At 30.4% G+C, this 24174-nt stretch overlaps 2 protein-coding genes across 6 annotated transcripts in view; one reads left to right on the forward strand and one right to left on the reverse strand.

The window, feature by feature from the left end:
• The window catches only part of LOC122710694, a 122283-nt gene that overhangs the window by 53950 nt on the left and 44159 nt on the right, over positions 1-24174 (forward strand). The window lies entirely within an intron of this gene.
• Positions 1-24174, reverse strand: part of LOC122710692 (trichohyalin-like) — a 63569-nt gene that overhangs the window by 29734 nt on the left and 9661 nt on the right. For all 3 annotated transcript variants that reach the window (XM_043928705.1, XM_043928701.1, XM_043928702.1), the window contains exon 2: positions 9988-10042. The gene's annotated coding sequence lies outside the window, so the exon portion shown is untranslated. The remainder of the gene's footprint in view (positions 1-9987; positions 10043-24174) is intronic.

A 24174-nucleotide genomic window follows, 5' to 3' on the forward strand; every position in this document is an offset into this window, starting at 1 on the left:
TCTCTCTCTCTCTCTCTCTCTCTCTCTCTCTCTCTCTCTCTCTCTCTCTCTCTCTCTCTCTCTCTGCTTCCCGTCTCGTTATACGCGTGTTGTGGAATTCTAGAGCGAGAAGCAAATTATACGGTACAATTTTAGCTTAGGTAATACCATATGCTGCACAATATTGGCTTCTAACACGAAACTTTTCCCTACATCTCGCGCATGAGCTCGCATGTTATTCGATTTTTAACGCGGGATTATTAAAATAATCTGAGCGTTATATAGCCGATATATAAATAGAAACCTGTTAAGTAATTAGCACGTTTGATTGATATTGTTGAAAGTTAAATGGGACGTTTTATACGGGAGGGAAAGAGATGGGAGATTAAATATCGAGCGAGGTGAGGGTAATACGTGATACAATCGAATGAATTGTGTGAATATTTGTCAATTTAACACAATTTTGTTTTTGTGCCCTTTTATCGGATAAATTGAAAAATTAATCGAGATAAAACGCGTGTTAAAATACGAAAAAGGATCATCATTCCTTCTCACTTATTTATTTTAATATTTATAAAGGCAAAATTTCTATCAATCTAATTTAAATTTCCATTATGCGCGATAGATTTATTAAATCTTTTACGTGTAAAAATCTTTAAAAATTATACAATGTATAATTCATGCATGATACATAATAAAAAACGTGTTCTTCTTTTTCACGATAACGATGTCAATGTTTATCATAAAAATCATAAATTAGATCAGTGAAATAGCTAAACTAACTACTAAATGTACAATTTGTTCTTTATCCAACCTAACCTAACAACTTAACATTACAATATATATTCATAATTAATAATTCGTCTTTCTGTAAATGTAAAATATATATTCGATCCCGCTTACGATCTACTTAAAAATAAATAAATCATTCTAAATGCAAAACGAGTCTCAACGATTGTCTTCCATCTTCGAAACATTAACCGCACTTTCGTGTATTTACTGTTCGTTCCCCGATTATTTCCCTCCCCTCCTGTTCAAATACGGATCCAACTCACGCAAACGATGCACTTAATCGACGAAGGCAAATTATTCAAAGTTTCGCGTGACAGGTAATAATAACATCTTGCCGTTCCTCCGTTCGAGCCATCAAGCCAAGCGTTCGGACTTTCCGACAGTTACGAGAGTAATTTGCATTTCCCTCTGAGAATTCGAGCAGCCTCGTAAATCGGCAACCGGACCAAATCGATCCTCGACTTTTCGATCCCAATCGCGTATGTGAAACGCGAAGTCACCCAAAAATCGATCAGTGTTATCCGCGCCAGTGTCTCTCAACCTTGTTGACAATTTGAGCAGTTTTGAAGAAGTAGATTTTTAAAAGATATTCATAAGAGATTCAATTCATATTTGATTCAAGAATGAGATGAATACGATGATAACATTGGAATTTGACAATTTTGATTTTTTTTTTTTTTTATATTTTATTATATTGATACTATGAATTCAAGAATTGAAAAAGAAGGAAAGAGGGGAAATCGTATATTGCTCTTATAAGAAAATTTTTGACACGCGAAATTTGTGAAATAAAAATCCGAAATTAAAATTTTGAATTGAGAATCACTGATGGAGGATCGTAGATGTAAACATCTTGGATTCTTGGAGATATTTATAAAAATATATTGATTGATTTAAAAAATGAGATAAACAGGATGATGATGATGGTGTAGTACGCATAAATTGTTCATTATGTATAAATGATTAATTTATTTATCGCATTAGTAACATTTTAAAGTCTGACGCGATTAATTTATTGACATTGATGAGAGTCTTTTTTAAATATATTTGCAAAAAAAAAAAAAAAATTTATTTACTCGATGACCTTCCATCTTCACTTCCTTCGTTCCTGCATCTGTGTTTTTATCATCAATATTATACCGTGATATCATATCGAATGATGTAACAAGAGATGCATCAGCCTCCGCTATTAAAATATATGATAATGAAGAATAATCAATAATATCAACAAATTGAATAGAATTTGTACAATAAACAATTTAAAAATTCGAAGGAATCGATCGAACATCCTGTCATTAGAAATTAATTAATCATTCGAAATGTTTTTTTCAAATGTTCGAACAATGTATTCTGTTAAACGTGGAATCGATATTGATTAACACTTTGATGTGTAATAACATCAAAGAGGAGGAGACGTGTGATTGGAATAAATGAAAATGAGAGAAGAAGCACTTAATATCCTTCACTGCATAAATAGTATATTATGATGTTTCAAGAAGGATTTTATGTAAAAAAGTAATGCGATTTAACAACAACAAAAAGAAAAATGACCGATAAGTGTTTGAATATATTAATAAATTGATACAATAAAAAAATTTAAAAAAAAAAAAAAACGAGATAAAAGTTGAAAATGATACGAAAGGTTCATTTTTTCTTTCAAAGTTAAACAGAATTATGCTACAAAGCCGAGCATTGAAATCCCAATTTAAAGAGATAACATTTCGGATGTGTATTGTTTACATTGCGTGTCGAAAAATCGGTGGAATCGTCAAATTATTATTTTTGTGTACGCGGAAAAATTCAAAAATCGAATGAAAGGGCAATCCACTGTGGAAAAGTGGTTCTCAACCTGTGAGAATAGTGATTTTTTTTACGATTTTACTTTTGTTAAAAATTTTTATATAATTCCAAAAAAAAAAAAAAAAAAAGGAAAAGGATGGTCTCAAATTATTCGAGAATTATTTTATTGCAAAACTAGTTCCCGCCTCGAAAAATAAAACTGTCACAATCGATCATTTCCGCCATGTTAAAACTAAACTTTTCCATCATCAGCGACTCGCTATTTATTCACTGCTTCGATATATAAAGCGAAATTGCATCGGGGGAAATAATCGAGGTTACAAATCGGCTGCCAATTACTTTTTCACTTCGAAAAATCAGGAAAAATGGAGGGAGAAATCGACGGATATCGCGATCTCGTTCGATTCGCGAATCGAGTGTGAGTAAAATGATAAAAAATGTAAATTGCGAAGGAGGAGGCATGCAGAAGAAATTCAAAGCGTTTGAAGGAACGAAGAGTGAGCGACTGTAAAATTGTGATTATCGATTATCGATATCTTATCGATAGTTTTTGAATATATATTTTTGATCAGAATTTTTTATTTCTTTTTAATCCAAAATTATTTGTAACAAAAGTAAATATATTTTATTTAAAAACTATGATAAGTCTATTTTTCAACTACTTCTATTCTATATGCTATCGATATATTAATGATATTTCGAATATATATCGAAAATTTATCAAACAATATCTGTAATTATAATTTTAAGTAAAAAAAAAAAAATAGGAATTTCGTTTAATTTTATCTTAATGAATATGTGATATCGATATTTATAGTGATAATTCTAAAGAAAAAATTCGAAAGATGGAAATAAGATCGATGGTGCACGAAGAAGAGGAATTATGAGTTTGGGTAGTTTTGTAGAAACTGTGTGCGTGATTCTCGTTTTGTTATTTTTTAATTCGAAATACAGGCACGGTCAGAAATGTTGAAAGAATTGATTTTATGCAAATTTCACTGAACGTTTCGCGATAGCCCAACTACGTGCTCGTTTTCAATAATATCGCCACCAGATAGCGGTGTGATCGATACGAATTGTAGGTTATTCTGAAGCTAGAAGTTAAAGTGGAATGAAATTTTGTTGCAAACGTATGGAGACTCGAGGAAGAGATCGATCAATTTTAATTTTTTAAAGATGAAAAAAAACTTGATTAAATTTTATTAAATGAATCGTGAAGATCATTTTATGTATTAATAATATAAAATAATATGATAATATAACAATATTATTTATACAATTAAAATAAAAATATTTATAAAGTTTTTTTTTTTTAGATGTAACTTGATAGAAAGTCGAAATAAATATTTTTTTTTAAAGAATCTAGATAAATATTTTAGATGAATGAGGGAATAAAAAAGAGAAAAAAAAGTGAAAAAGAGACGAACAACGTCGGTTACAATTGATTTATGACAGGGCTTTGATATATGTCTTTTTTGGAAAGATATCATCTAAAACGTATCTATGTATTTTTTTTTACGATTACTTTTTAATGTTTCGAAACATAGCGACGCGTCAATCAAGATTAATCGTCGAGAGATAAGACAATGAATTTGTTTGATTTACTTTCATTTTCTCTACGATGATATATTGCAAAACGCGATGTTAATTTTTAATTTCAATTTAAAAATGCATTCTATTTGTTTCAAAATATTATCAAATCATTTGTAAATTTTTGCATTTCGTATAATATAATTACAGAAAATTCCATCTTATTTAATCGACTTTACTTTTGTTTTATGAGGATCAGTGACAATAAAAAAAGGTATACAAGAAATGTTAATATAAGAAAATATAATTATCAGTTTTAATTAATCATCATTTTCACGTAAAATAATATGAATCGTTTAAAAAAATATTCAAATTAAGTTACGTATTTAATCATTTTACTACGTATTACATTAATTCTACCATTTACGATACATTTAAATACGTATATTATAAATCGTTTTTATAATCAAGAGGTTAAAGATTATTCGTCGAAAATTTTACCAATTTTACCAACCGATGATAATTTTTTTCTCCATCGAAAGTTTTCGCAAGAATTCCATCACCTTTCCATTAAACTTTTAATCCACGTTCCAACGAAAAATTAACGCCCGTAAAAGAGCGTGCATTCACAAAGAAAATCGTTCGATAACGGGAGAAAAAAAAGAAAAAAAAAAGGAGGAAAAAAACGAGGAAAGGAAAAACAATCACGTGGCGAGTGCGCGACAAGCAAGGGACAAAAAGTGGTTACAAAAGCATAATAAAAAGAGCGTTGTCACGCGCGCGGCGATCGTTCTCTACTTTTTCTAACGTTGAAAGAACGGTGTCAAAGTTGTGGTACAATTTGTGCTGCGCCCAAAGAGAACAAGAGGGACGCAGCGTTGCTATCACGGTTGCAGTCAAGTGCAATAAAAAAAGGATGGAAAAATTCGTGCGGGATTGAGAGAGAGACAGATGTTCGTGTTTCTTTTCTTTAATTGTAAATTTCCGCGTCGTCATAGAACGCGTAAGAGGAAAATGGCGACGTCTTTGATCTCGTGAACGACGTATGTACACTTGAGCAAAGGCAACCATTTTCTTCGTCCATGATTGGTAGATGTGCATATTGGAAAATTGTATTTCTTTCTTTTATGGACATTTGAAAATACGCGTTTTCTTTGAATAAAAATTGAGAATTCTAAAAATATTTAAAATTTAAAGTAGATATTATTTTAGAATATCCTTTCTTGAATTTTTCAAAAGTATTTTGCAAAAATAAAATAAGTAAAAGTTTAAAATAAGGAAAAAAATAGAATATTGAATAAAACATTGAATCGTATATTAATGATAAAGTGGAATATATTTTGGAAAAATGATATCATGAATGTTTTAGAAAAACACAGGAAAATTGAAAGTTCAAATATAGCAAAAAAAAAAAAAACAAAAATAATCTTTCTCTAAGATTTAATATTTTCTCAATTTTTAAGAGAAGTAGATACTCTCGAGTAATAAAATAATTAAAGATATATTCAATTTTCTAAATATTGTAAAAAAAAAAAAAAAGAAAGAAAGAATATTCTCTTTTCTCGTTTACCGCCATTTTCTTTTCTTCGCCCGTTTGGTTACCACATTATGGCGTTCCACCACCATCGTTCAGGCGGCAAATTCGATTTGCAGCTGCTGTTCGTTCGAACAGCAGATTGAATTTCGATGGCGTTTCCGCGTGACAAGCGGAAAATATTGTTACTTCGTCCAGAATATGTTCCTTTCACCAACAACTATACTCGCCGTTTATTTTGTCGACCAACCTTTTCCATATGCTTTCATATCACTACTATTTGATTATTGTCCACATTTTCAATTTATTTCAATAATAATATTTGTACAACACAATATATTTCCACATCTTTTAAAATACTCTTCTGAAAACAATTCAGAAAATTTCTGAAAAGAAATCTAATATTAATTCTGCCAATTTTTTAATAACAAGAAAAAGATATGAAACTAATGAATTTGTATCTTTATGTTATTTGTCGATTCGACAACTTCAAAGAAAGTTAAAGGAAAGATAAAAATTCAAAAACACGCCACACCTGTTGATTTCGAATTCAACTCGTTCAACTCGTGACGTCTTGTTCACCAACTGAATCGAAAAGTGGTTAGACAGTTATGCTCCTCCGCTTACGTATGCTTTTACAAGAACAAGAACGATCGTTTCGCGTGAAATTATTATCCAGAGCCTGCCATGCTCAACAGGCTATTAATTATACGGCTCATCGCAGCTCCCTCTGAGAGTGGAAGGGACTAAGAAAACGGGATCGATCTTAACAAGACGTCTACGAGGAAGGAGGCTTTTCTCGACCAATTCTCTCTCGCGATTCCCTTTGAGACCAGTTTTACCGGATCGTTCGTCGGTGAACGTTCGAATTTCCACTTAAATTGACCGATTGCTGCCGGTAAATCTTCATTTTTCGAAAGAAAATTTTTATTTCTTTCGAGTAACTCGAGTTAACTTGAGTTTCGATTAATTTTTTTTGGGGAGGGAATTCGATAATTGGATAAATTGTAGAAGAAGATTGGTGATGCGAAACTAGCGCCACGTGACCATTAACTACTAGTATCCAATGTAATATTTATTTAGTTATACTTTTTCTTTTTTTTTTTCTAAATTATCTATTCAAATATTCGAAATATTATATTTTTCTAGAAACATATTTTATCGATTTTTCTTGCATTATCGTTAGAATTAATCTACAGAATTAGATTTTAATTATTTTCTAATAACAAATAAGGATTAATTAAAAATATGAAGTGTAGCAATTGAAATATGGTAATCGATAGAGAATAAATGAATTATGAAAAGATAAATAAAATGGATAAAAATGAACAAGAACTGAAAATTATCTTTATTTTTCAAATAATACATTCAACTTTGCATGTTAATTTCGTTCTAAATAGTACCATTTACACGTATAAAAGTACTACGTATTTATAATAGAATGACTGAAGGAGAATCTGGTTTCAATTACAGCATAAAAAGAAGCTTTGCAACAAAGAACGATTGTTAGATTTCCATCTCAAGTCTCTGTTTGAGAAACAGCGTTCGCGTTTATCCTTCATGTGGCATACATTAAAAAAGTTGAAGAAATAACAAAGTTTTTCAAACATGTAAATTAAATAGTGCTAATTGTAGAACACAAGATAAGACTGTTCTCTGCCTCCCTCTTTTTTTATCTTGTGTTCACATCATAACGAGATCATTCACATGTAATTAAAGATTCAATAATATACAATTCTGTTAAGATCATGATAGGATTCATCAAGATGGAAAAATTTTATTCATTACTTTTATCAATTAATAAAATTAAAATTTTCAAGAAGATTAATAACAAATATTGTAAAAATGAACTCGTAGAAAATTATCAGAAAAAATAAAAAGGTTTGCTAAAAATTTTCAATCAAACCTTCACTTGTGATTGTCTTTAATATTACAAACATTAGTTAATTGTTTATTCATAAATGTTGTATTGGAATATTTCTAGATAAGTAAATATTAAACTTTTTGCTTTCATGTTTTTATTTTTAAAGCAAATGTACCGTTATTATTTTTCCAATAAACACCTCCCCATACTTTTTTTTCCCTAACCCCTTTATTCGTGATTACAGAAATAAACGTTTTATCGACTATAAACCACTTAGGGAATGAAATATCGTAAAAAAGAGTCAGGACAATAAAAACTTCTCAAAAATTTTCTAACAAGTTGGTTTCTAACACCAAAAGAAACAAACCACACATTTGACCCAGTTTTCGAATATGACAAATACTCCATTTTATTCAAATAAAAAAAAAAAAAAAGAAAAAAAAAACATAGAAAAAGAGAAAATCTCTCTCGAAAAGAAGAAAGAAACGTTCCTCGATCGATCCTCTCGAATCCCTCACAAATGAACCCCTTAGCCAATCGACAAACCCTCCTTGCGTGTTTTAGAAGCTTCCTTATCTAAGAACAAATTACATAATCCCCGTTCATTTATTTTAACTTAAAGATTAGTTAAACAACATTTTTTCTTTTTTTTTTTTTTTTTCTAAAGAATATTATTTATGGAAAAAATTTAAAAATGCAAAACACGAATCCAATATTACAATATATACGAAATCCCTCTGCTTGAGAACTCCTCATCACAAACAAGTCTCGACAAACGAATTTGTATTCTAGAGAAAGATCGATTCTCCAAACGATATTCCCAATTCCCTGTACAGAAACCATGTGTATGCTCCAGAGAAAACGTATCACAATGTCATTAATAATAACCTTGGAAGGGACAGTATCGACAGCGAGAGAAACCAAGGAACAAGGAGGGTAAGTAAAGTGTGCACACAGTGCTAATGCACCTCTTTGCATACGTTATTTCGTGCAGTTTCAGCCGGGGTTAATGCCGCGCCACTCGTTTCACGTCGGTCGAGATAGCGCGCGACAAGGAGAGGTTATGTACACCGCGGGTTACAGGTTATGTACGGAGCAGATAAAGGAAGGGGGGGAGAGTTAACGATCAGCAGCGGTGTTAGGCGTGTGATGTGTTATGGAACACAGGGTGGAATTGATTTATGTACTGCAATCCTTTCGAGATTTTTTTTTTTTTTTTCTTTCAGCGATGAAGACAATGGTTACGATATTTAGACTAGTTACTTTCTAGTAACTAGTATTAGCAACTTTCCTTTTACCCCAAACATCAATTTGAAGGAGAGATAAATGTATCTTCCTTATACTTGGAACTTTAATTTGGAACGAAATTTTAATTTTAAATTTCGAGGGTAAAGACAGATCGAAAGTTTTTAAATCGAAAGTTTTAAAAAATTGTTTCGTATTTAATATATATATATAGGCTTCTAATATATAGACGTCAGCATTTAGATAAACGACAATTTAGTAAATTTCTTTCTCACTTATCAATTTCCTTCGATTGAAAAGAATTGAAAGAATTTTTGAAAATACTCATTAAAAATTCAATTGGACAAGTATCATCTCTTTTCTCTTATTAAAAAAAAATTTGTAAAGAAAAATTAAAGTTACAATCGTGAAATTGTTCACGAGCCCGCGAAATCAATAACGATAATTTCGTGACGCTCGAAAAATCGTTTGAAAGGAAAGCATCTGTTCAGCATCTTTCTCGAGCACGATCGATATAATAATCGTCTCGGTTACGCGTCGATGAACGCGACGATCCGCGAGTAATTGCTCGTAAAGCGTTTTTCGTTCATTGATCCGAGTCGTGGACAACGGTTACTTGCAGACGGTTGGTAACTCTTGCTCTTTTTAACGCCCACGCTCGTCGCCCGTGGTGGATGATTCGAGGCACGTGGACGAGTATCGATCGATCGATCGATCGATCGACACTTGCGACACGAGAATAAATTGGCCGACTTCCGACTTACGAACACGACAAAGGAAAGGAATTCTTTAAATGTCGAGATCGTGAGGAGGAGGCTCGTGAAATCGGATCGAGTGCTGCCACGTTGATCCTTGTGTTAACTGTTATTTGGACGGCGTGTGTATACAGGGTGTCTTCGAAATCGCGTCCTCGAATTGGGGAAAGTAATGTTTCTGGTATTTGAAAAATGAATCGATGTCGAGTTTTCTGATTTTGATAAAGGAGAGTGATAAAAATTTGAGAGAAGTCTGTTTCGAATATACAGGGTGTCTCTAAATTTAAGTATAATTTAATAAAAAAATTTTATAAACGATTTGATTAAGTTGAGATGGAGTAAAATTTTATTTTATAGAATAAAAGATAGAGAATAAAAATATGTACATTTTTAATTTAAAAATCGAAAACTTGAAAAAACTGTTATAAATGTTATAATATGGTTGGGGAAAACTCTATAGAGATGAACAGAGATTTTAAGATACTTACAGAGATTGAGATTGATATTCGATGAACGATCCTTCGATTTTAACAGCAATCTAACCTGTAACATTGAAAAATTATTAGATTAAAAAAGATAGATTTCATTAAATGTGAACATGGTAACTTTTATCACTCTAGTTCAGTTCTTGGCGTTATTTCAGGATAATAAAAGATAGTAATCCTCTATGGATTGTTATAAATGTTGAACGACATGGCATTGTTCTATTATTATAGAGTTGGAACACTCTCTACCAGTAAGCTGAATATTTTAGACATATAAAGGCAAAATGATATGAATAGCTGTACATTCTGCAGTCGAAAAACAATTGCACAATAGTGGCTATTCCATAATTTTCCAATAGTTGCCTATATTGATAAAAGTTACTCTTACGATCTGGCTATAATTTCTAACGATAAACGTGTCTAAACGGGGAAATAAATAGAATTAAAAATTAATAATCATTGTTGTTATATTCTTCCATAGATCATCGTTCATCACATTTCTAAAAATATAATGAAATCAAAATTATTCAAGTTTTAAAATAAAAATTTCGATATTAAAAATTGTAAATTGTAAATAAATATATGATTAAATATATAGAAAATAATTTTTTTTCTTAACGCTTTAATGATTATTATCGATATAATTATATTTTCACACAAGATATTTTAAGATAGAAAAACACGATTTGTTCGAGAATGAAGCAGAAGTCGTAACAAAGTTAAACTATAACGTGCAGTTTCACTAATCTTTGGTAACTTCAGAGTGTTCTAAAATTCTAGCACGTACCTGTAACGATTCTAGTTACACTGATTGGCTGATATTCAACAATTTCAATTACCAACCGTCCTGTCTCAGTGTAATCAGTGTCGCTTTTAGTATGCTTTTCCCTAGAAACGTTGGATACGTACCTACACACTGATACTTTATAAAATTTCCCTAGGACCAATCAAATTACGTTACAATCAAATTTATCGTTATAAAACCTTTTACTTTATTCAAAAGGAGAGGCATCGTTTTAATTCCCCTTTGACAAATTTATACTTTGATGCATAATTATGGATAAAGAGAGAATCTTAATTTTTACTAATATACTTCCGATTAGTGGATTAAAGTAGATTAAAGTGGATATCATCGAAACAATATTTTATTTTAATAATTATCCAAAAGAAAATTTTGCTTTGTTACTTTATTTATGTTAAATAATTTTATTTTCTATTTCAGTTTTCTTTCATAAAGAAGAATATTATAAATTATTCTAAACTTGAACTCAAAATATTCTAATCTAAATAAAATTATATATTTATTAATTTTCTTTTATATATTATGTGCTAACCATACCACTATGTTTTATGATATAATGTAAGAAAATTTTTTTGCATAAATATAAACTCGTAAGTGCTTTATTAAAAAGTTAACTTCAATGATGGACAGGTCAAGGCACACTACTGTCTTTAACAAGATGATTAGATAATATATTAATCGATTTTCATTTACAAGAAAATTGAAAAGAAATGTTTATGGAACAAAAATTAATATAGTTATCGAGAATTAATACTTTTATATTATATTATAATTTTTTAAAATAAAATATAAAATATAAAAAAACTTGACTATAATTATCGTCATAAATAATTTTTTTTTTCTTATTACAAAAAAAAAAGTTGCTCACTATAAAAATTTTTAATCATTCACAATTATCGTGTCTCGATGTTACAAAATTTGCACACTCTGTAGAAAAGTAACAATGTACAAATATTTGGTCCTGATACAATCTCGTTCGTTCGATGCCAGTTAATTATCCGGAATTACGTAACGCGGGAAATTCCGGCCTGATACCAGGACGAATTTCAGGGCATTTGCTAAAACCAGACAGCCGAGGACGAGGAAAATAATCGGATTATACGGACAAGCACGCTTTAGAGTGACCGTTTAATCCAGTCGTTACAGTGTATCACCGATACACATCGGTATAGACGAGAAAACGTGTACCTCGAAATCGCTACTCTTACCGCTTTGAAGTGAGCTGATTACCAACGATATCCATTCTCGAGCATCGATCGCGATATCTCGCGGTATCGACGTGAACTAATTTCGCCACAATTAGATCGTTGTAACGCGGTGACTGCGGTTTGTATTTATGCGAGGACATTTCGAGCATCGGGCACGATTTAATCGTAAATCGTTAATCAAAAGTTAATCGTGTAAATTGAATATCTATTTGGATTTGTTGCGTTAAGCTCGGCAATTACGCCTAGGATTTTTGAATATTTTAATTTGTCGTGGGCAATGGATTTTTATAAAATTTTAAATACCTTGCTTTGTTTTAAATTTTCACGAATTTTTCGATGTTTTGGATTTTGTTGATAGGTTTTTTAAAGAGATTTTTCAATATTTAGATTTATCGTGTTGGATTTTTATAAGTTTCGGAACAATATTTTATTTAGAATTTTATTTCAATCAAAATACGTTATTGGATTCTGTTTTTTTAGATTTACAAAATGATTTAAAAAAGTGTGGTATAATCGAGAAAGAACCATCTATCTACTGTAAAATTGAGAAGTTAAATTACATCATCTTTTCTCTATAATAGAAAATTCCTCTGAAAAAATCCTGATTATCATATTTCTCCAATCGACCATTTTTTCCTCTTGAAGCCAAAAGTTGTGAGAGAACTCTATCTAAATAAAATCTCGATATATCAAGTTAAGTTGGATAGATTTTCTCTATAAATTCTTTTGACAAGCCTGGTCACTATATTCCCTAGATAGCCATTTTCCCCTATTTCCCTCAATCTTATATCCTCCCTCGAGATAACTATAGAATAGAATATAATAGTAACCTTACGCCCCTATCTGAATGCAATCTTGCGAGCATATCGGTCATGAGCAACAATCGGTCGATCAACACCTATGCTGGCATGGTGTCAGGTGTTACATCGATTCACACGTGATGCGCGCAACTTGAATTATCTATCCACGCTGATTGCTCACCTTCGTTCAAACGACGATCGATCAAAGAGCAAGGAACCAGGATAATACGAATTTTCCTTCGCATCGATCGCCTTGCGGAACAGCAATTAGCATAGTGTGCCTACTTTATCGACCGTGCGTTCGATGTGTGCGCACGGTTATTAGCACGTTTGTCGTTTCCTGAATGGATATCAATCACTCTAATGGGGATTCGCGCGTGTAAAGCATGACGTGCAATCAGATCACATCATTTATCCAAGATGGCTCAAAGAGGTTAGGTCGTGGCTTCGTGCAACGAGATAGTTGCCCTCGAGTTTCCAAGAAACTCGTCAGACACGATGGAGGATGATTCGAGGGATCTCGTGCTGATGAATTTTCGAACAATTTCATCTTATGGGTTGTATAAGGTATTGTTCAGAGGTTACGAGTTTGTAGACATGTTGACAAATGTTAAGGGTGATAGGTTTATAGATCAATTTTAGATGCGAGTTTCGCGTTTGATGTGCGAGATTTTGAGGTTATGTTACGATTTTGAGGTATTGCTTGAACTGGTTTTATCCAGGCTATAATCGATAATATTGTTAAAAAATATTGAAAATATTTATTCAGTGTAGTGCAGCATCATACAAGATCAAATCATTGATTGATAATTGCTCAATATCGACAGTATTATTGATCACGTACGGATTCTTTTAAACAAAAATAATTTTCAACGATCTTCCATCGTTTCGATTAAAATATATATGCATGATACAATCAAAAAGAACTCTAATTTAAAATTTATTTATAAATTTATCATCTTCTTACATTTTATATATTATATATTATATAGTTATATAGAATATTATAATATTATTATTCAAAGGTGAGTAACTTGTAACTGTCTAACGAGGAACAGAGTTGCCAAGAGAATAATTCAATTCTATCAGTTTCCTTGATATGCATTATTTATTAAACTGAATTATTTATTAAACTATTAATTATTATTATTTTATTACATGTTTTACTATATATATTTTAGATATAATATACGAAGTTAAATAAGAGGAACTTTGTGTTGAGCAACTCTTCGGGCTGATTTTAATCAGATTAATTAAAGGAACGGCCAATAACAGAGCGATTCTTTCTTCCGTGAAGTCTCCAAGCTTTAAGCATCGAGTTCCTTTCGTTTTACGACACGACCTCGACGAATCGAGGCCGCTGCACATTTTTCTCGGATCAAAGTTAATTCTCTTAATAATTTTCGACCGCCTTCTCTTATTTATTTATTTTTTTTTCGTACCTCCTTTTTGAAATTGCTTCCGCTCGATGACCGTTCTTCGGGGAACAAGTTTACTCGATTAACCGAAAGAACCCTTTGGCCCGTGAGCCACTGAAAACAAAAGCACGTGGAATAAAGACGAAACGAGAAGCGGAACAATGACTGACGTTGGATCTGTTTATTTCGTAAAATTTGGCGAACGAAGAAAGGAATGTTTTATTGGTTCAAGAAATATAAACCTTTTCAGAATAGAATGAAAAGTTTTCGGAAAATATTCGTTTCGATGTTATGTAATCATTTTTATGTAAATGTGAAAAATTTAAGGGATGGCAGGATTAGCAAGCAATAAAATCTTTATTGAATTCTATTATAATTAAGTAAACTTTTAATCGTTATAAATAATAATTGATATCATTGGAGCTTTTTAAAAGGCTCTCTTTCATTTGTTTTTTTCATCAATATGATTTCTGGTTTTTAAGATATCGTCGTGTGATTAATTTTTAATTTTTATTATTTCCTTCTTTGTTACTTGCTCGAATCTCTCGCTCGATTACACCAAACTTCAGACTAGTAATTTTTAGGAAAAAATGAAAGTCACTAGATCATAACCTCATTCATAACTTCTATTAATCATCATGGACATTTTGGACTGCTTATATCTCAACAATCGATTGAGATATCGATATGGATCAAAAAGTGACTTCAATGCCATCGTTTTCTCTATAGTCTGAGTTTCGATGACAATATTTTTTAGTCTATTCTTTTTATACGAAAGTTATTTAAGTTTTAGTGTGGTTTTGTACGATTGCAATGATTTGTTGTCGCGATGTAGAGATTTAAATTTATTTAATTCCACGTTTTCAGGATTATATAGTATAAATAATATGATAAAATAATACGATAAACTGTTATATCATGTGTTTTTGGATTTAAGCTTCGTTGTCTTCCTCCTTGAACTATGATTGATTTATATTTTTTATTTGAGATTTTTTGCATTCCAATATCTTTTATTCGTGTGATGAATATCGAAATATCTGTCGATGATAAATCTAAAATTACTTTGACCGAATATGTATACAAATTTTAGCAAAATCCCACAAATATAGGTGCAAATAAGAAAATAGAAAGTTTTAACGAATTTATAGAACTTAATTCTACATTTTGTGTATTAATTTTATTGCACACAGTTTATCGTTTTTTTCTCTTAAATTGAAAATGAATATTTTTACAGGCCAGCTGAAAATAATGAAATAAATATCGAATATGCGGGAAATCAAGTATTATATTTCAATGAAAAATATTTTACAGTTGGTAGAAATTGTGTGTTTGAAAAATAATCCCGAACAATCGAACGTAATACTCTGAAGGCAAGATGATAATTTATTATTACCAATTGAGATAAGCAATAACTCTATTTTACTTTTAGCTGAGAAATTCGAATAGCTCGATAAACTTGCTTTTCTAAATGTGATGTTGGATGATTTCTCGAAACTATTTCAATGATATTTATATACTTTTCGAAAAATTTTATTCTAAATTTTTCGAAATGTATGTATTTATATCTCAAAAAAAAAAGATATATCTGTATTTTATTCAAGAATAGTATACTCATCAAACAAAATTCATAAAATTATTGTATAAGAAATGAAACGATATTTTTATTGAATAATTAATACAGATAATAAATATGAAGAATATAACGTTCTAAGAGACGAAATAGAATTGAGGTAAAATTTTTTAATAAGAATGAAAAGCTCTCTTCACAACAGATATTTATGTTGCAACGATTAGGCAAAAAAAAAAAAAAAATGTATGATCTAGTTTCTTTTTGTGAATTGGCTTTATTTAGGAGAATTTGACAAGAATTGTCTAAAGAGGATGATTAAAATGGCATACAAAAGAATAATCACATTCATGCATTTCATTTATTAATTATTATAGTAGACAAGAAATTATATATCACAAAATTTATCGCATTTATTATATTATATGTAAATTTATCGAAAGTTACGGTATTTCAAAAATTTATGATTTTCTCCTCAAGAATTCCTCGATTAATTTAATTTGTCATTGAATAGGAATTAGTCTAGGAAAAATCTGTGCGATCATACGCTATTCTAGACTCCTTTCTCTTTAAAATAAGCCAAGAATGAGCATTCTATGATATTCCTATCGAAAGTTACGGTATTTCAAAGATTTACGATTTTTTCCTCAATAATCGATCGTCTAATTTAATTTGTCATTGAATGGGCAATAATTTCCGATATAACTGAGGGATCATACGCTATTCTAGAGACCTTTCTCTTTAAAATGAGCAAAGAATGAGCATTCTACGATATCCCTATCGAAAGTTACGGTATTTCAAAGATTTATGATTTTTTTCTCAATATTCGATCGACTAATTTAATTTCTCATTGAATAGGAAATAATTTCCGATATAACTGAGGGATCATACGCTATTCTAGAGACCTTTCTCTTTAAAATGAGCAAAGAATGAGCATTCTACGATATCCCTACCGAAAGTTAGGGAATAATAATCGATCGAATAATTTAATATGTCAGTGAATGGGACATAGTTTCCAGAAAATCTGAGATATCATACGCTATTTTAGACTCTTTCCCCTTTAAAGTGAGCCAAGATTGAGCATTCTACGATATCCCTATCGAAAGTTATGGTATTTCAAAGATTAACGATTTTTTCCTCAATAATCGATCGACTAATTTAAGTTGTCATTGAATAGCGAATAGATTCCGATAAAAGGGAGGGATCGTACGCTATTCTAGACTCTTTCCCCTTTAAAATGAGCCAAGATTGAGCATTCTACAATATCCCTATCGAAAGTTACGGTATTTCAAAGATTTACGATTTTTTCCTCAATAATCGATCGAATAATTTAATTAGTCAGTGAATGGGACATAGTTTTTAGAAAATCTGAGATATCATACCTTATTTTAGACTCTTTCCCCTTTAAAATGAGCCAAGAATGAGTATTCTACGATATCCCTATCGAAAGTTATGGTATTTCAAATATTAACGATTTTTTCCTGAATAATCGATCGACTAATTTAAGTTGTCATTGAATAGCGAATAGATTCCGATAAAATGGAGGAATCGTACGCTATTCCAGACTCTTTCCCCTTTAAAATGAGCCAAGATTGAGTAATCAACGATATCCTTATCGAAAGTTATGGTATTTCAAAGATTCACGATTTTTTTCTGAAAAATGGATCGACTAATTTAATTTGTCATTGAATAGGAAATAATCTCAGATAAAACTACGGGAACATACGTTATTCTAGACTCCTTTCTCTTTAAAATGAGCCAAGAATGAGCATTCTACGATATCCCTATCGAAAGTTACGTTATTTCAAAGATTATCGATTTTTTCCTCAATAATCGATCGAATAATTTAATATGTCAGTGAATGGGACATAGTTTCCAGAAAATCTGAGATATCATATGCTATTTTAGACTCTTTCCCCTTTAAAGTGAGCCAAGATTGAGCATTCTACAATATCCCTATCGAAAGTTACGGTATTTCAGAGATTTACGATTTTTGTCTCAATAATCGATCTAGTAATTTAATTTGTCATTGAATTGCAAATAATCTCTAATAAATCTGAAGGATCGTACGCTATTCTAGACTCCTTTCTCTTTAAAATGAGCCAAGAATGAGCATTCTACGGTATCCCTTGCAAAAGTTACGGTATTTCAAAGATTTACGATTTTTTTCTCTATTATCGATCATGTAATTTAATTTGTCATTAAATAGGAAATAATCTCCGATAAAACTGAGGGATCATACGCTATTCTAGAATCCTTTATCTTTAATTTGAGCTAAGAATGAGGATTCTACGATATCCCTAGCAAAAATTACGGTATTTCAAAGATTTGCGATTTTTTTTTCAATAATCGATCGACTAATTTAATTTGTCAGTGAATGGGACATAGTTTTCAGAAAGTCTGAGATATCATACGTTATTTTAGACTCTTTCCCCTTTAAAATGAGCCAAGAATGAGCATTCTACGATATCCCTATCGAAAGTTATGGTATTTCAAAGATTAACGATTTTTTCCTCAATAATCGATCGACTAATTTAAGTTGTCATTGAATAGCGAATAGATTCCGATAAAATTGAGGGATCATACGCTGTTCTAGAGTCCTTTGTCTTTAATTTGAGCTAAGAATGAGGATTCTACGATATCCCTAGCAAAAATTACGGTATTTCAAAGATTTGCGATATTTTTTTCAGTAATCGATCGATTAATTTAATTTGTCAGTGAATGGGACATAGTTTCCAGAAAGTTTGAGGTATCATACGTTATTTTAGACTCTTTCTCCTTTAAAATGAGCCAAGAATGAGCATTCTATGGTATCCCTTGCAAAAGTTATGGTATTTCAAAGATTTACGATTTTTTTCTCTATTATCGATCATGTAATTTAATTTGTCATTAAATAGGAAATAATCTCCGATAAAACTGAGGGATCATACGCTATTCTAGAATCCTTTATCTTTAATTTGAGCTAAGAATGAGGATTCTACGATATCCCTAGCAAAAATTACGGTATTTCAAAGATTTACGATTTTTTCCTCAATAATCGATCGACTAATTTAATTTGTCAGTGAATGGGACATAGTTTCCAGAAAATCTGAGATATCATATGCAATTTTAGACTCTTTCCCCTTTAATGTGAGCCAAGATTGAGCATTCTACGATATCCCTATCGAAAGTTACGGTATTTCAAAGATTAACGACTTTTTCCTCAATAATCGATCAAATAATTTAATATGTCAGTGAATGGGACATAGTTTCCAGAAAATCTGAGATATCATATTCTATTTTAGACTCTTTCCCCTTTAAAATGAGTCAAGATTGAGCATTCTACGATATACCTATCGAAAGTTACGATATTTCAAAGATTTACGATTTTTTCCTCAATAATCGATCGTTTAATTTAATTTCTCATTGAATAGGAAATAGTCTTCGATAAATCTGCGCGATCATATGCTATTCTAGACTCCTTTCTCTTTATAATAAGCCAAGATTGAGCATTCTACGATATCTCTATCGAAAGTTACGGTATTTCAGAGATTTACGATTTTTGTCTCAATAATCGGTCGAATAATTTAAGTTGTCATAGAATAGCGAATAGATTCCGATAATGTGGAGGGATCGTACGCTATTCTAGACTCTTTCCCCTTTAAAATGAGCCAAGATTGAGGATTCTACGATATCCCTAGCGAAAATTACGGTATTTCAAAGATTTACAATTTTTTCCTCAATTATCGATCGATTAATTTAATTTGTCATTGAATGGAACATAGTTTCCAGAAAGTCTGAGATATCATACGCTATTTTAGACCCTTTCCCCTTTAAAGTGATCCAAGAATGAGCATTCTACGATATCTCTAGCGAAAATTACGGTATTTCAAAAATTTACGATTTTTTCTTCAATTATCGATCGACTAATTTAATTTGTCAGTGAATGGGACATAGCTTGCAGAATGTCTGAGATATCATTCGCTATTTTAGACTCTTTCCCCTTTATAATAAGCCAAGATTGAGCATNCAAAGATTTGCGATATTTTTTCAGTAATCGATCGATTAATTTAATTTGTCAGTGAATGGGACATAGTTTCCAGAAAGTTTGAGGTATCATACGTTATTTTAGACTCTTTCTCCTTTAAAATGAGCCAAGAATGAGCATTCTACGTTATCCCTATCGAAAATTATGGTATTTCAAAGATTTACGATTTTTTTCTCAATTATCGATCGACTAATTTAATTTGTCATTGAATTGGAAATAATCTCTGATAAATCTGAGGGATCGTACGCTATTCTACATTCCTTGCTCTTTAAAATGAACCAAGAATAAGCATTCTACGATATCCCTAGCAAAAGTTATAGTATTTCAAAGATTTACGATTTTTTTCTCTATTATGGATCGACTAATTTAATTTTTCATTGAATAGGAAATAATCCCCGATAAAACTGAGTGATCACACGCTATTCTAGACTCCTTTCTCTTTAAAATGAGCCAAGAATGAGCATTCTACGATATCCCTATCGAAAGTTACGGTGTTTCAAAGATTTACGATTTTTTCCTCAATTATCAATCGTCTAATTTAATTTGCTATTGTATAGGAAATAGTCCCCGATAAAACTGAGATAGATAAAACAAGATATATACATATATATATATATTTACATGATGAGAAGTTATTTTTACTCTCTTGTGTCTCTTGTGTTACTAATTTTCTATAATATAATTTAAAAAAAACGTAATTTTATAACACATATAATAATTTTTTCAATAATCTTTCATTTAATATACTAGTTTTATAGAATTTTTTTCGAAATATCACATGCAAGGTAACATATAGAATTTCAATGGCTACTCCAATTCAACGTTTATTTTCCATATACGAAGTTTCGAACTATCCTCTGTTTCACTTGGAAAACAATGTTTCAACTTTTACTCTGATTTCTCGTACGCGTAACATCTTTTATACATTTCGCAAAAGATAGGAATTTTTAACAGTCTTTTTAGTTTGAATACCCTTACAGGCGCGCCTACCAGTCTCGAAAGTTTGAATAAATACATGAAGATCACTTTTCTGCGATTCATACTGAATTATCAATATTTCTCTCACGCTCGAAGTATTCGGTGGGAAAAACACAAAGAAGTAACGGTATATCCTTACACATTTCTTTTCGTGCTAAAAATCTATATCTCCATTAAATCCCTATATTTATTCACTACAATAATTCCATACAATTCAAAACCCAAATTCATTAATTCATTTTTGAACCTATTATTTTTATCATTCTAACCATTCTTAGGTATTTCTCAGGCAAATTACACTGAAAATTACAGAACTAAAATTTCTCTCTCTCTCTCTCTCTCTCTCTCTCTCTTACAGAACTAAAATTTCTCTCTCTCTCTCTCTCTCTCTCTCTCTCTTTCTCTCCTCTTTTTCTCTTCCTCCCTCAGTGATAGTATTCCACGAAATTGCTCGTGACTGCTCGTAACGACAAGGCGTGCGAAACGTGACGGGTCGGTACAAACGCGGGAATAATTCGAAAGGGCAAGGGTCGCGGGTCCGTGATCTCCTCTGAACCATTCCCTTGGTCCACTCGCGTACAGATTAATGTCCACGGACAGGCTTATCGACAATCTCGCGTCCGTTCGAATGGACGGCCGAATTTATTCAGCGAAGAGGAACGCGCGAATGCCATTCTGTAAAACAGACAATAAATTTCCGACACGGTCTGCACACCCTGGACCAATTTCTTCTTTGCCTAGTTTTTTTTTTTTTTTTATATTGTACGCGCGAATTGGTATAGTTATATTTAAATACTCTATAGAGAAAACTTTGGATGAATTTGTATTTCGTAGATCTGGAAATTCATTGTCGTTTAATAATTTTAACATTAAATTTATTGTACAATTTATTTAAATTTATTTATTTAAATTTATTTATACAAATGTAAATGTTATTTTATCTAATAATGTTTAAGGAAAATGAAGAAAAACTGTACGTGATATGAATGTTAGTGTGATAAATTTTGAAGAAAGAGGTTAGGGATCCACGCTTGAAATAAAAAATTAGGTTAGATTTTAATTAAGGTTAGATTTGTCAAGCATCATGTATTCAGAGCGAAAATTAGTAAAACTCTTGAAATTATAATGTTTAATTAGCTGATAGGAAGATATTAGTAACATTTAAAAAATTATGACTTTTTTATTCTTTATTTTCGAAACAATTCAATTTTCACAAGTGAGATCTAAATTTCGCGAGAGCGGTTTTATATTGTACGCCCCTCCGCAAAGTAGTAGCTTTAATATCTAAAAAAATATGATATCATAAGTTACGGATAATTTTCTCTCGCCCATTTCATTCCGTACATCTTTTCTTTTTTTTTTTTTTTTCATTTTTCTCATTACATGCTTTTCTGTCCTTTCATTTTCGCCTGTCCCCTTTTTTTTACTGATTTTTGTTCGAATATTTACAGTGTAATAAAATAAAAAAGAAGAGATAAAGGAATATTGTGTAGCATTGTTCGAAAACATTTTCGTCCTAACCTAACCTAACCTAATCTTTTATGAAAATATTTACATCTCTTGAATGAAAATGAAAATAATGTTATCGATGAAATTTAAAAGTATATAAATTTACAAGTTTTATTGATATTTAAAATTTTAGTAAAAGTGAATGAAATAAATTCTATAATCTGATTTTTTTATTTGATGCAAAATTAAAAAAATTTTTAAAATAAAAGTTTATAACCTATAACTTGTAACTAATTTTTCGTTGATATTATTGATTACAGTAAATTAGAGTTTTTCTTTTTTTCAAAAAATGAATATTAAGGAAATGAATCGAATAATCACTGTTATTATTTCCATTTAAACTTTATGCAACGTGAAAAGGAAAATAAAATAATACGTACATGTATATATGTCAAAGTCGAATTGAACTTCGACCTGACCTCGTTTTATAGGGATTACGACCCAAGGAAACGCATTAAGAGACGATACTCGTTTTTTTTTTTTTTTTTTAATACATGTGTGCCATTGGAAACGAAAGAAATGAGTGATATTATTGAATCCTGATATCATAATAAGATAAAATATTTGTTGTCACTTAAAATATGCTAATGTTAATAGCATAAAACATTGGCAACAAGATTATGGCCGTGATCAATGATCTTGAAATATTTCCATCAAAGTCACGATGACGAGGATACAGTTTCTTCTTTATATACAGTGATACAAAAAAAAATATTCAAAAATGGAAATTAAATTGGAATATAAATAACATTGTAATTATAATTGAAGATTGATAAGTAGAAAATAATTTGAAGTTCACTTTTATTTCATAGTTAATTAAATATTGAGATTATATTGAATATTGGAGATATCTAAAAAATATTGAATACATTTCAGTCTTAATAATCTAGAACTTTATGTATTTTAGAAATAATTAAATATCGATGATATATAAGAAATATTTAATATTATAATCTTAATAATTCCTATTAATAGTTAGAAAATAATTTAAATCATTTTTACATATGTTTATATTTAGTTGATTTAAAAACAAGAAAATGTATATTAATTTCTTGAAAATTAATCTTATAAATTATACATACATTCAATGAAAGTTAATGGTTTCTTAATGTAATTAATTTTTGATAACATACATCTTGAACATTTTGTTATCTAAATGATGGTCTTCACTCATATCTGTAACTTCACTGTAGAAATTTATCTGTCAAAAATAATATTATGTTTATATTACATTTACTCAGTTATATAAGAAATATTGAGATATAAAGTTTTTTTCAACCTTAATAACCGAGGGAATAATTCATCTTTTCATCATAATATTTTACTCTTATTATTTATATTTATAGAAACTAAATTATTCATAATATGTTTGATTACTACAATTAATCACGTTATCCTTAATTAGATAATTTGTCGACATTCTTCGTCAAGTTTCAAATATAAATATCAATTTAATCACTTGATTACAAATTAAATTTTTCACTTCAAGTATTGGAAATAGTAATAATACAATTATTCAAAAGATTTATAATTCACGTCAAATCATTTAACATGCATTATTCTTGTTTTATTCTTAATTTAAATTTATTATGCATACAATATTGAATTTTGCCCAGAATTTTACAAATACAAGAATAAAAAAATTTAGAAAAAAATACCTTTGATTGATCGCATTCGTACCGTTTCAACGAGGAGAACACGTGAGGCACAAAGAACCAATTATTCGATATAATATGCACGATACTAAAACGTTGCTCGAGACACGGTACATAAAACCTTGTCAACACGTTCATTGACAGTGTTCTTGTGAATGGGCATGGTCGATTATTGTATGCCTACTTACTAACAAGATCGAATTAATTGACAATTGATCAATGTATG

This window comes from Apis laboriosa, unplaced genomic scaffold, assembly GCF_014066325.1.
Source record: "Apis laboriosa isolate Shangri-la unplaced genomic scaffold, ASM1406632v1 scaffold14_cov150, whole genome shotgun sequence".
Taxonomy (NCBI): Eukaryota; Metazoa; Arthropoda; class Insecta; order Hymenoptera; family Apidae; genus Apis; species Apis laboriosa.